We start from the raw sequence: 14,128 nt of genomic DNA on the forward strand, positions 1-14,128 counted from the left end.
GGTAGGGGAAACCCATGGCCTAGGAGTTTGACATTGGTTTGATTCGGGAACGCTGTGGCCTGGAAACATGACTGAGGCGTGATTCTGGAAAAGTGTGGCCTGGGAATATGACTGAAGTTTGATTCTGGAAATCTGTGGCCTGGGAACTTGACTGAGGTTTGATGGCAGAAATCTGTGGACTGGCAATATGACTGAGGTTTGATTGTAGAACCCTGTACCCTGGAAACATGACTGAGACCTGATACTTGAAACCCATGGCCTGGGAACTTGACATTGGTTTGATTCTGGAACCCTGTGGCCAGGAACAAGACTGAGGCGTGATTCTGGAATGCAGTGCCCTGGGAACATGAGATATGTTTAGATTGTGGAATTCTGGGCCCTGGGAACCTGACTGAGGCTTGGTTCTGGAACCCTGTGGACAGGGAACTTGATTGAGGTTTTATTCTGGAATCCTGTGGCCTGGGAACATGACATCAGTGGATTCTGGAACCCTCTGGCCGAGGAACATGTCATCAGTGGATTCTGGAACCCTGTGGCATGGGAACATGAGAACGGTTTGATTCTGGAACCCTGTGGCTTGGGAATATGTCTGAGGTTTGATGGTGGAAACCTGTGGCCTGGCAACATGACTGAGGTTTGTTTCTGGAACCCTGTTCCCTGGGAACATGACTGAGGTTTGCTTCTGGACACCTTTCTCCTGGGAACATGACTGTGGTTTGATTGTGGAATACTGTGGCCTGCGAACATGACTGAGGTTTGATTCTGGAACCATGTGTCCTGGGAATATGACTGAGCTTTGATTCTGGAAATCTGTGGCCTGGGAACTTGACTGAGGTTTGATGGCAGAAACCTGTGGACTGGCAACATGACTGAGGTTTGATTGTAGAACCCTGTACCCTGGAAACATGACTGGGACCTGATACTTGAAACCCATGGCTTGGGAACTTGACATTGGTTTGATTCTGGAACCCTGTGGCCAGGGAACATGACTGAGGCGAGATTCTGGAATCCTGTGCCCAGGAAACATGACTGTGGCTTGGTACTGGAAACCCATGGCCTAGGAATTTGACATTGGTTTGATTCTGGAACCCTGTGGCCTGGGAACATGACTGAGGCGTGATTCTGGAATCCTGCGGCCTGGGAACATGACATCTGTTTAGATTATGGAATACTGTGCCCTGGGAACCTGACTGAAAGCTTGGTTCTGGAATCCTGTGGACTGGGAACATGACTGAGGTTTGATTCTGGAACCATGTGGCCTGGGAATATGACTGTGGTTTGATTTTGGAAACCATGGGCCTGTGAACATGACTGATGTTAGATTGAGGAATCCTGGGGCCTGGGAACATGACATCACTTTGGATTCTGGTACCCTGTTGCCTGGGAACATGAAATCGGTTTGATTGTGGAAACCTGTGGTCTGGGAATATGACTGAGGTTTGATGGTGGTACCCTATGGCCTGGCAACATGACTGAGGTTTGATTCTGGATCCCTGTGGCCAGGGAACATGACTGAGGTGTGATTCTGGAAAACTGTGGCCTGGGAATATGACTGAGCTTTGATTCTGGAAATCTGTGGCCTGGGAACTTGACTGAGGTTTGATGGCAGAAATCTGTGGACTGGCAACATTACTGAGGTTTGATTGTTGAACCCTGTTCTCTGGAAACATGACTGCGACCTGATACTTGAAACGCATGGCCTGGGAAATTGACATTGGTTTGATTCTGGAACGCTGTGGACTGGGAACATGACTGAGGTTTTATTCTGGAACCCTGTAGCCTGGGAATATAACTGAGGATTGTTTCTGGAACCCGGTGGCCTGGTAACATGACTGAGGCGTGATTCTGGAAAAGTGTGGCCTGGGAATATGGCTGAGGTTTGATTCTGGAAATCTGTGGCCTGGGAACTTGACTGAGGTTTGATGGCAGAAATCTGTGGACTGGAAACATTACTGAGGTTTGATTGTAGAACCCTGTGCCCTGGAAACATGACTGCGACCTGATACTTGAAACCCATGGCCTGGGAATTTGACATTGGTTTGATTCTGGAACCCTGTGGCCAGGAACAAGACTGAGGCGTGATTCTGGAATCCTGTTGCCTGGGAACATGACATCTGTTTAGATTGTGGAATACTGGGCCCTGGGAATCTGACTGAGGCTTGGTTTTGGTACCCTGTGGACTGGGAACATGACTGAGGTTTTATTCTGGAACCCTGTAGCCTGCGAAAATAACTGAGGATTGTTTCTCGAACCCTGTGGCCTGGGAACATGACATCAGTGGTTTCTGGAACCCTGTGGCCTGGGAACATGAGAACGGTTTGATTCTGGAACCCTGTGGCCTGGGAACATGTCTGAGGTTTGATGGTGGAAACCTGTGGCTTGGCAACATGACTGAGGTTTGTTTCTGGAACCCTGTTCCCTGGGAACATGACTGAGGTTTGATTCTGGACACCTTTGTGCTGGGAACATGACTGTGTTCTGATTGTAGAATCATGGGTCTTGCAAACATGACTGAGGTTTGATTCTGGAACCATGTGTCCTGCGAATATGACTGAGGTTTGATATTGGAAATCTTTGGCCTGGGAACTTGACTGAGGTTTGATGGCAGAAACCTGTGGACTGGCAACATGACTGAGGTTTGATTGTAGAACCCTGTGCCCTGGAAACATGACTGTGGCCTGGTAGTGGAAACCCATGGCCTAGGAGTTTGACATTGGTTTGATTCGGGAACGCTGTGGCCTGGGAACATGACTGAGGCGTGATTCTGGAAAAGTGTGGCCTGGGAATATGACTGAAGTTTGATTCTGGAAATCTGTGGCCTGGGAACTTGACTGAGGTTTGATGGCAGAAATCTGTGGACTGGCAATATGACTGAGGTTTGATTGTAGAACCCTGTACCCTGGAAACATGACTGAGACCTGATACTTGAAACCCATGGCCTGGGAACTTGACATTGGTTTGATTCTGGAACCCTGTGGCCAGGAACAAGACTGAGGCGTGATTCTGGAATGCAGTGCCCTGGGAACATGAGATATGTTTAGATTGTGGAATTCTGGGCCCTGGGAACCTGACTGAGGCTTGGTTCTGGAACCCTGTGGACAGGGAACTTGATTGAGGTTTTATTCTGGAATCCTGTGGCCTGGGAACATGACATCAGTGGATTCTGGAACCCTCTGGCCGAGGAACATGTCATCAGTGGATTCTGGAACCCTGTGGCATGGGAACATGAGAACGGTTTGATTCTGGAACCCTGTGGCTTGGGAATATGTCTGAGGTTTGATGGTGGAAACCTGTGGCCTGGCAACATGACTGAGGTTTGTTTCTGGAACCCTGTTCCCTGGGAACATGACTGAGGTTTGCTTCTGGACACCTTTCTCCTGGGAACATGACTGTGGTTTGATTGTGGAATCCTGTGGCCTGCGAACATGACTGAGGTTTGATTCTGGAACCATGTGTCCTGGGAATATGACTGAGCTTTGATTCTGGAAATCTGTGGCCTGGGAACTTGACTGAGGTTTGATGGCAGAAACCTGTGGACTGGCAACATGACTGAGGTTTGATTGTAGAACCCTGTACCCTGGAAACATGACTGCGACCTGATACTTGAAACCCATGGCTTGGGAACTTGACATTGGTTTGATTCTGGAACCCTGTGGCCAGGGAACATGACTGAGGCGAGATTCTGGAATCCTGTGCCCAGGAAACATGACTGTGGCTTGGTACTGGAAACCCATGGCCTAGGAATTTGACATTGGTTTGATTCTGGAACCCTGTGGCCTGGGAACATGACTGAGGCGTGATTCTGGAATCCTGCGGCCTGGGAACATGACATCTGTTTAGATTATGGAATACTGTGCCCTGGGAACCTGACTGAAAGCTTGGTTCTGGAATCCTGTGGACTGGGAACATGACTGAGGTTTGATTCTGGAACCATGTGGCCTGGGAATATGACTGTGGTTTGATTTTGGAAACCATGGGCCTGTGAACATGACTGATGTTAGATTGAGGAATCCTGGGGCCTGGGAACATGACATCACTTTGGATTCTGGTACCCTGTTGCCTGGGAACATGAAATCGGTTTGATTGTGGAAACCTGTGGTCTGGGAATATGACTGAGGTTTGATGGTGGTACCCTATGGCCTGGCAACATGACTGAGGTTTGATTCTGGATCCCTGTGGCCATGGAACATGACTGAGGCGTGATTCTGGAAAACTGTGGCCTGGGAATATGACTGAGCTTTGATTCTGGAAATCTGTGGCCTGGGAACTTGACTGAGGTTTGATGGCAGAAATCTGTGGACTGGCAACATTACTGAGGTTTGATTGTTGAACCCTGTTCTCTGGAAACATGACTGCGACCTGATACTTGAAACGCATGGCCTGGGAAATTGACATTGGTTTGATTCTGGAACCCTGTGGACTGGGAACATGACTGAGGTTTTATTCTGGAACCCTGTAGCCTGGGAATATAACTGAGGATTGTTTCTGGAACCCGGTGGCCTGGTAACATGACTGAGGCGTGATTCTGGAAAAGTGTGGCCTGGGAATATGACTGAGGTTTGATTCTGGAAATCTGTGGCCTGGGAACTTGACTGAGGTTTGATGGCAGAAATCTGTGGACTGGCAACATTACTGAGGTTTGATTGTAGAACCCTGTGCCCTGGAAACATGACTGCGACCTGATACTTGAAACCCATGGCCTGGGAATTTGACATTGGTTTGATTCTGGAACCCTGTGGCCAGGAACAAGACTGAGGCGTGATTCTGGAATCCTGTTGCCTGGGAACATGACATCTGTTTAGATTGTGGAATACTGGGCCCTGGGAATCTGACTGAGGCTTGGTTTTGGTACCCTGTGGACTGGGAACATGACTGAGGTTTTATTCTGGAACCCTGTAGCCTGCGAAAATAACTGAGGATTGTTTCTCGAACCCTGTGGCCTGGGAACATGACATCAGTGGATTCTGGAACCCAGTGGCCTGGGAACATGAGAACGGTTTGATTCTGGAACCCTGTGGGCTGGGAACATGTCTGAGGTTTGATGGTGGAAACCTGTGGCTTGGCAACATGACTGAGGTTTGTTTCTGGAACCCTGTTCCCTGGGAACATGACTGAGGTTTGATTCTGGACACCTTTGTGCTGGGAACATGACTGTGTTCTGATTGTAGAATCATGGGTCCTGCAAACATGACTGAGGTTTGATTCTGGAACCATGTGTCCTGCGAATATGACTGAGGTTTGATATTGGAAATCTTTGGCCTGGGAACTTGACTGAGGTTTGATGGCAGAAACCTGTGGACTGGCAACATGACTGAGGTTTGATTGTAGAACCCTGTGCCCTGGAAACATGACTGTGGCCTGGTAGTGGAAACCCATGGCCTAGGAGTTTGACATTGGTTTGATTCTGGAACGCTGTGGCCTGGGAACATGACTGAGGCATGATTCTGGAAAAGTGTGGCCTGGGAATATGACTGAAGTTTTATTCTGGAAATCTGTGGCCTGGGAACTTGACTGAGGTTTGATGGCAGAAATCTGTGGACTGGCAACATGACTGAGGTTTGATTGTAGAACCCTGTGCCCTGGAAACATGACTGCGACCTGATACTTGAAACCCATGGCTTGGGAACTTGACATTGGTTTGATTCTGGGACCCTGTGGCCAGGGAACATGACTGAGGCGAGATTGTGGAATCCTGTGCCCAGGAAACATGACTGTGGCTTGGTACTGGAAACCCATGGCCTAGGAATTTGATATTGGTTTGATTCTGGAACCCTGTGGCCTGGGAACATGACTGAGGCGTGATTCTGGAATCCTGCGGCCTGGGAACATGACATCTGTTTAGATTATGGAATACTGTGCCCTGGGAACCTGACTGAAAGCTTGGTTCTGGAATCCTTTGGACTGGGAACATGACTGAGGTTTGATTCTGGAACGCTGTGGCCTGGGAACATGACTGAGGCGTGATTCTGGAAAAGTGTGGCCTGGGAATATGACTGAAGTTTGATTCTGGAAATCTGTGGCCTGGGAACTTGACTGAGGTTTGATGGCAGAAATCTGTGGACTGGCAACATGACTGAGGTTTGATTGTAGAACCCTGTACCCTGGAAACATGACTGAGACCTGATACTTGAAACCCATGGCCTGGGAACTTGACATTGGTTTGATTCTGGAACCCTGTGGCCAGGAACAAGACTGAGGCGTGATTCTGGAATGCTGTGCCCTGGGAACATGACATCTGTTTAGATTGTGGAATACTGGGCCCTGGGAACCTGACTGAGGCTTGGTTCTGGAACCCTGTGGACAGGGAACTTGACTGAGGTTTTATTCTGGAATCCTGTGGCCTGGGAACATGACATCAGTGGATTCTGGAACCCTGTGGCCGGGGAACATGTCATCAGTGGATTCTGGAACCCTGTGGCTTGGGAATATGCCTGAGGTTTGATGGTGGAAACCTGTGGCCTGGCAACATGACTGAGGTTTGTTTCTGGAACCCTGTTCCCTGGGAACATGCCTGAGGTTTGCTTCTGGACACCTTTCTCCTGGGAACATGACTGTGGTTTGATTGTGGAATCCTGTGGCCTGCGAACATGACTGAGGTTTGATTCTGGAACCATGTGTCCTGGGAATATGACTGAGCTTTGATTCTGGAAATCTGTGGCCTGGGAACTTGACTGAGGTTTGATGGCAGAAACCTGTGGACTGGCAACATGACTGAGGTTTGATTGTAGAACCCTGTGCCCTGGAAACATGACTGCGACCTGATACTTGAAACCCATGGCTTGGGAACTTGACATTGCTTTGATTCTTTAACCCTGTAGCCAGGGAACATGACTGAGGCGAGATTCTGGAATCCTGTGCCCAGGAAACATGACTGTGGCTTGGTACTGGAAACCCATGGCCTAGGAATTTGACATTGGTTTGATTCTGGAACCCTGTGGCCTGGGAACATGACTGAGGCGTGATTCTGGAATCCTGCGGCCTGGGAACATGACATCTGTTTAGATTATGGAATACTGTGCCCTGGGAACCTGACTGAAAGCTTGGTTCTGGAATCCTGTGGACTGGGAACATGACTGAGGTTTGATTCTGGAACCATGTGGCCTGGGAATATGACTGTGGTTTGATTTTGGAAACCATTGGCCTGTGAACATGACTGATGTTAGATTGAGGAATCCTGGGGCCTGGGAACATGACATCACTTTGGATTCTGGTACCCTGTTGCCTGGGAACATGAAATCGGTTTGAGTGTGGAAACCTGTGGTCTGGGAATATGACTGAGGTTTGATGGTGGTATCCTATGGCCTGGCAACATGACTGAGGTTTGATTCTGGATCCCTGGGGCCAGGGAACATGACTGAGGCGTGATTCTGGGAAACTGTAGCCTGGGAATATAACTGAGGATTGTTGCTGGAACCTTGTGGCCTGGGAACATGACTGAGGCGTGATTCTGGAAAAGTGTGGCCTGGGAATATGACTGAGGTTTGATTCTGGAAATCTGTGGCCTGGGAACTTGACTGAGGTTTGATGGCAGAAATCTGTGGACTGGCAACATTACTGAGGTTTGATTGTAGAACCCTGTGCCCTGGAAACATGACTGAGACCTGATACTTGAAACCCATGGCCTGGGAACTTGACATTGGTTTGATTCTGGAACCCTGTGGCCAGGAACAAGACTGAGGCGTGATTCTGGAATGTTGTGCCCTGGGAACATGAGAATTGTTTAGATTGTGGAATTCTGGGCCCTGGGAACCTGACTGAGGCTTGGTTCTGGAACCCTGTGGACAGGGAACTTGACTGAGGTTTTATTCTGGAATCCTGTGGCCTGGGAACATGACATCAGTGGATTCTGGAACCCTGTGGCCGGGGAACATGATATCAGTGGATTCTGGAACCCTGTGGCCTGGGAACATGAGAACGGTTTGATTCTGGAACCCTGTGGCTTGGGAATATGTCTGAGGTTTGATGGTGGAAACCTGTGGCTTAGCAACATGACTGAGGTTTGTTTCTGGAACCCTGTTCCCTGGGAACATGACTGAGGTTTGATTCTGGACACCTTTGTGCTGGGAACATGACTGTGTTCTGATTGTAGAATCATGGGTCCTGCAAACATGACTGAGGTTTGATTCTGGAACCATGTGTCCTGCGAATATGACTGAGGTTTGATATTGGAAATCTTTGGCCTGGGAACTTGACTGAGGTTTGATGGCAGAAACCTGTGGACTGGCAACATGACTGAGGTTTGATTGTAGAACCCTGTGCCCTGGAAACATGACTGTGGCCTGGTAGTGGAAACCCATGGCCTAGGAGTTTGACATTGGTTTGATTCTGGAACGCTGTGGCCTGGGAACATGACTGAGGCGTGATTCTGGAAAAGTGTGGCCTGGGAATATGACTGAAGTTTGATTCTGGAAATCTGTGGCCTGGGAACTTGACTGAGGTTTGATGGCAGAAATCTGTGGACTGGCAACATGACTGAGGTTTGATTGTAGAACCCTGTACCCTGGAAACATGACTGAGACCTGATACTTGAAACCCATGGCCTGGGAACTTGACATTGGTTTGATTTTGGAACCCTGTGGCCAGGAACAAGACTGAGGCGTGATTCTGGAATGCTGTGCCCTGGGAACATGACATCTGTTTAGATTGTGGAATACTGGGCCCTGGGAACCTGACTGAGGCTTGGTTCTGGAACCCTGTGGACAGGGAACTTGACTGAGGTTTTATTCTGGAATCCTGTGGCCTGGGAACATGACATCAGTGGATTCTGGAACCCTGTGGCCGGGGAACATGTCATCAGTGGATTCTGGAACCCTGTGGCCTGGGAACATGAGAATGGTTTGATTCTGGAACCCTGTGGCTTGGGAATATGCCTGAGGTTTGATGGTGGAAACCTGTGGCCTGGCAACATGACTGAGGTTTGTTTCTGGAACCCTGTTCCCTGGGAACATGACTGAGGTTTGCTTCTGGACACCTTTCTCCTGGGAACATGACTGTGGTTTGATTGTGGAATCCTGTGGCCTGCGAACATGACTGACGTTTGATTCTGGAACCATGTGTCATGGGAATATGACTGAGCTTTGATTCTGGAAATCTGTGGCCTGGGAACTTGACTGAGGTTTGATGGCAGAAACCTGTGGACTGGCAACATGACTGAGGTTTGATTGTAGAACCCTGTGCCCTGGAAACATGACTGCGACCTGATACTTGAAACCCATGGCTTGGGAACTTGACATTGGTTTGATTCTGGAACCCTGTGGCCAGGGAACATGACTGAGGCGAGATTCTGGAATCCTGTGCCCAGGAAACATGACTGTGGCTTGGTACTGGAAACCCATGGCCTAGGAATTTGACATTGGTTTGATTCTGGAACCCTGTGGCCTGGGAACATGACTGAGGCGTGATTCTGGAATCCTGCGGCCTGGGAACATGACATCTGTTTAGATTATGGAATACTGTCCCCTGGGAACCTGACTGAAAGCTTGGTTCTGGAATCCTGTGGACTGGGAACATGACTGAGGTTTGATTCTGGAACCATGTGGCCTGGGAATATGACTGTGGTTTGATTTTGGAAACCATTGGCCTGTGAACATGACTGATGTTAGATTGAGGAATCCTGGGGCCTGGGAACATGACATCACTTTGGATTCTGGTACCCTGTTGCCTGGGAACATGAAATCGGTTTGATTGTGGAAACCTGTGGTCTGGGAATATGACTGAGGTTTGATGGTGGTATCCTATGGCCTGGCAACATGACTGAGGTTTGATTCTGGATCCCTGTGGCCAGGGAACATGACTGAGGCGTGATTCTGGAAAACTGTGGCCTGGGAATATGACTGAGGTTTGATTCTGGAAATCTGTGGCCTGGGAACTTGACTGAGGTTTGATGGCAGAAATCTGTGGACTGGCAACATTACTGAGGTTTGATTGTTGAACCCTGTGCTCTGGAAACATGACTGCGACCTGATACTTGAAACGCATGGCCTGGGAAATTGACATTGGTTTGATTCTGGAACCCTGTGGACTGGGAACATGACTGAGGTTTTATTCTGGAACCCTGTAGCCTGGGAATATAACTGAGGATTGTTTCTGGAACCCGGTGGCCTGGTAACATGACTGAGGCGTGATTCTGGAAAAGTGTGGCCTGGGAATATGACTGAGGTTTGATTCTGGAAATCTGTGGCCTGGGAACTTGACTGAGGTTTGATGGCAGAAATCTGTGGACTGGCAACATTACTGAGGTTTGATTGTAGAACCCTGTGCCCTGGAAACATGACTGCGACCTGATACTTGAAACCCATGGCCTGGGAATTTGACATTGGTTTGATTCTGGAACCCTGTGGCCAGGAACAAGACTGAGGCGTGATTCTGGAATCCTGTTGCCTGGGAACATGACATCTGTTTAGATTGTGGAATACTGGGCCCTGGGAATCTGACTGAGGCTTGGTTTTGGTACCCTGTGGACTGGGAACATGACTGAGGTTTTATTCTGGAACCCTGTAGCCTGCGAAAATAACTGAGGATTGTTTCTCGAACCCTGTGGCCTGGGAACATGACATCAGTGGTTTCTGGAACCCTGTGGCCTGGGAACATGAGAACAGTTTGATTCTGGAACCCTGTGGCCTGGGAACATGTCTGAGGTTTGATGGTGGAAACCTGTGGCTTGGCAACATGACTGAGGTTTGTTTCTGGAACCCTGTTCCCTGGGAACATGACTGAGGTTTGATTCTGGACACCTTTGTGCTGGGAACATGACTGTGTTCTGATTGTAGAATCATGGGTCCTGCAAACATGACTGAGGTTTGATTCTGGAACCATGTGTCCTGCGAATATGACTGAGGTTTGATATTGGAAATCTTTGGCCTGGGAACTTGACTGAGGTTTGATGGCAGAAACCTGTGGACTGGCAACATGACTGAGGTTTGATTGTAGAACCCTGTGCCCTGGAAACATGACTGTGGCCTGGTAGTGGAAACCCATGGCCTAGGAGTTTGACATTGGTTTGATTCTGGAACGCTGTGGCCTGGAAACATGACTGAGGCGTGATTCTGGAAAAGTGTGGCCTGGGAATATGACTGAAGTTTGATTCTGGAAATCTGTGGCCTGGGAACTTGACTGAGGTTTGATGGCAGAAATCTGTGGACTGGCAATATGACTGAGGTTTGATTGTAGAACCCTGTACCCTGGAAACATGACTGAGACCTGATACTTGAAACCCATGGCCTGGGAACTTGACATTGGTTTGATTCTGGAACCCTGTGGCCAGGAACAAGACTGAGGCGTGATTCTGGAATGCAGTGCCCTGGGAACATGAGATATGTTTAGATTGTGGAATTCTGGGCCCTGGGAACCTGACTGAGGCTTGGTTCTGGAACCCTGTGGACAGGGAACTTGATTGAGGTTTTATTCTGGAATCCTGTGGCCTGGGAACATGACATCAGTGGATTCTGGAACCCTCTGGCCGAGGAACATGTCATCAGTGGATTCTGGAACCCTGTGGCATGGGAACATGAGAACGGTTTGATTCTGGAACCCTGTGGCTTGGGAATATGTCTGAGGTTTGATGGTGGAAACCTGTGGCCTGGCAACATGACTGAGGTTTGTTTCTGGAACCCTGTTCCCTGGGAACATGACTGAGGTTTGCTTCTGGACACCTTTCTCCTGGGAACATGACTGTGGTTTGATTGTGGAATCCTGTGGCCTGCGAACATGACTGAGGTTTGATTCTGGAACCATGTGTCCTGGGAATATGACTGAGCTTTGATTCTGGAAATCTGTGGCCTGGGAACTTGACTGAGGTTTGATGGCAGAAACCTGTGGACTGGCAACATGACTGAGGTTTGATTGTAGAACCCTGTACCCTGGAAACATGACTGCGACCTGATACTTGAAACCCATGGCTTGGGAACTTGACATTGGTTTGATTCTGGAACCCTGTGGCCAGGGAACATGACTGAGGCGAGATTCTGGAATCCTGTGCCCAGGAAACATGACTGTGGCTTGGTACTGGAAACCCATGGCCTAGGAATTTGACATTGGTTTGATTCTGGAACCCTGTGGCCTGGGAACATGACTGAGGCGTGATTCTGGAATCCTGCGGCCTGGGAACATGACATCTGTTTAGATTATGGAATACTGTGCCCTGGGAACCTGACTGAAAGCTTGGTTCTGGAATCCTGTGGACTGGGAACATGACTGAGGTTTGATTCTGGAACCATGTGGCCTGGGAATATGACTGTGGTTTGATTTTGGAAACCATTGGCCTGTGAACATGACTGATGTTAGATTGAGGAATCCTGGGGCCTGGGAACATGACATCACTTTGGATTCTGGTACCCTGTTGCCTGGGAACATGAAATCGGTTTGATTGTGGAAACCTGTGGTCTGGGAATATGACTGAGGATTGATGGTGGTATCCTATGGCCTGGCAACATGACTGAGGTTTGATTCTGGATCCCTGTGGCCAGGGAACATGACTGAGGCGTGATTCTGGAAAACTGTGGCCTGGGAATATGACTGAGGTTTGACTCTGGAAATCTGTGGCCTGGGAACTTGACTGAGGTTTGATGGCAGAAATCTGTGGACTGGCAACATTATTGAGGTTTGATTGTTGAACCCTGTGCTATGGAAACATGACTGAGACCTGATACTTGAAACGCATGGCCTGGGAAATTGACATTGGTTTGATTCTGGAACGCTGTGGACTGGGAACATGACTGAGGTTTTATTCTGGAACCCTGTAGCCTGGGAATATAACTGAGGATTGTTTCTGGAACCCGGTGGCCTGGTAACATGACTGAGGCGTGATTCTGGAAAAGTGTGGCCTGGGAATATGGCTGAGGTTTGATTCTGGAAATCTGTGGCCTGGGAACTTGACTGAGGTTTGATGGCAGAAATCTGTGGACTGGAAACATTACTGAGGTTTGATTGTAGAACCCTGTGCCCTGGAAACATGACTGCGACCTGATACTTGAAACCCATGGCCTGGGAATTTGACATTGGTTTGATTCTGGAACCCTGTGGCCAGGAACAAGACTGAGGCGTGATTCTGGAATCCTGTTGCCTGGGAACATGACATCTGTTTAGATTGTGGAATACTGGGCCCTGGGAATGTGACTGAGGCTTGGTTCTGGTACCCTGTGGACTGGGAACATGACTGAGGTTTTATTCTGGCACCCTGTAGCCTGCGAACATAACTGAGGATTGTTTCGCGAACCCTGTGGCCTGGGAACATGACATCAGTGGATTCTGGAACCCAGTGGCCTGGGAACATGAGAACGGTTTGATTCTGGAACCCTGTTCCCTGGGAACATGACTGAGGTTTGATTCTGGACACCTTTGTGCTGGGAACATGACTGTGTTTTGATTGTGGAATCATGGGTCCTGCAAACATGACTGAGGTTTGATTCTGGAACCATGTGTCCTGAGAATATGGCTGAGGTTTGATATTGGAAATCTTTGGCCTGGGAACTTGACTGAGGTTTGATGGCAGAAACCTGTGGACTGGCAACATGACTGAGGTTTGATTGTAGAACCCTGTGCCCTGGAAACATGACTGTGGCCTGGTAGGGGAAACCCATGGCCTAGGAGTTTGACATTGGTTTGATTCGGGAACGCTGTGGCCTGGAAACATGACTGAGGCGTGATTCTGGAAAAGTGTGGCCTGGGAATATGACTGAAGTTTGATTCTGGAAATCTGTGGCCTGGGAACTTGACTGAGGTTTGATGGCAGAAATCTGTGGACTGGCAATATGACTGAGGTTTGATTGTAGAACCCTGTACCCTGGAAACATGACTGAGACCTGATACTTGAAACCCATGGCCTGGGAACTTGACATTGGTTTGATTCTGGAACCCTGTGGCCAGGAACAAGACTGAGGCGTGATTCTGGAATGCAGTGCCCTGGGAACATGAGATATGTTTAGATTGTGGAATTCTGGGCCCTGGGAACCTGACTGAGGCTTGGTTCTGGAACCCTGTGGACAGGGAACTTGATTGAGGTTTTATTCTGGAATCCTGTGGCCTGGGAACATGACATCAGTGGATTCTGGAACCCTCTGGCCGAGGAACATGTCATCAGTGGATTCTGGAACCCTGTGGCATGGGAACATGAGAACGGTTTGATTCTGGA

This window comes from Balaenoptera borealis (assembly GCF_965194805.1).
Source record: "Balaenoptera borealis genome assembly, chromosome: 19".
Taxonomy (NCBI): domain Eukaryota; kingdom Metazoa; phylum Chordata; class Mammalia; order Artiodactyla; family Balaenopteridae; genus Balaenoptera; species Balaenoptera borealis.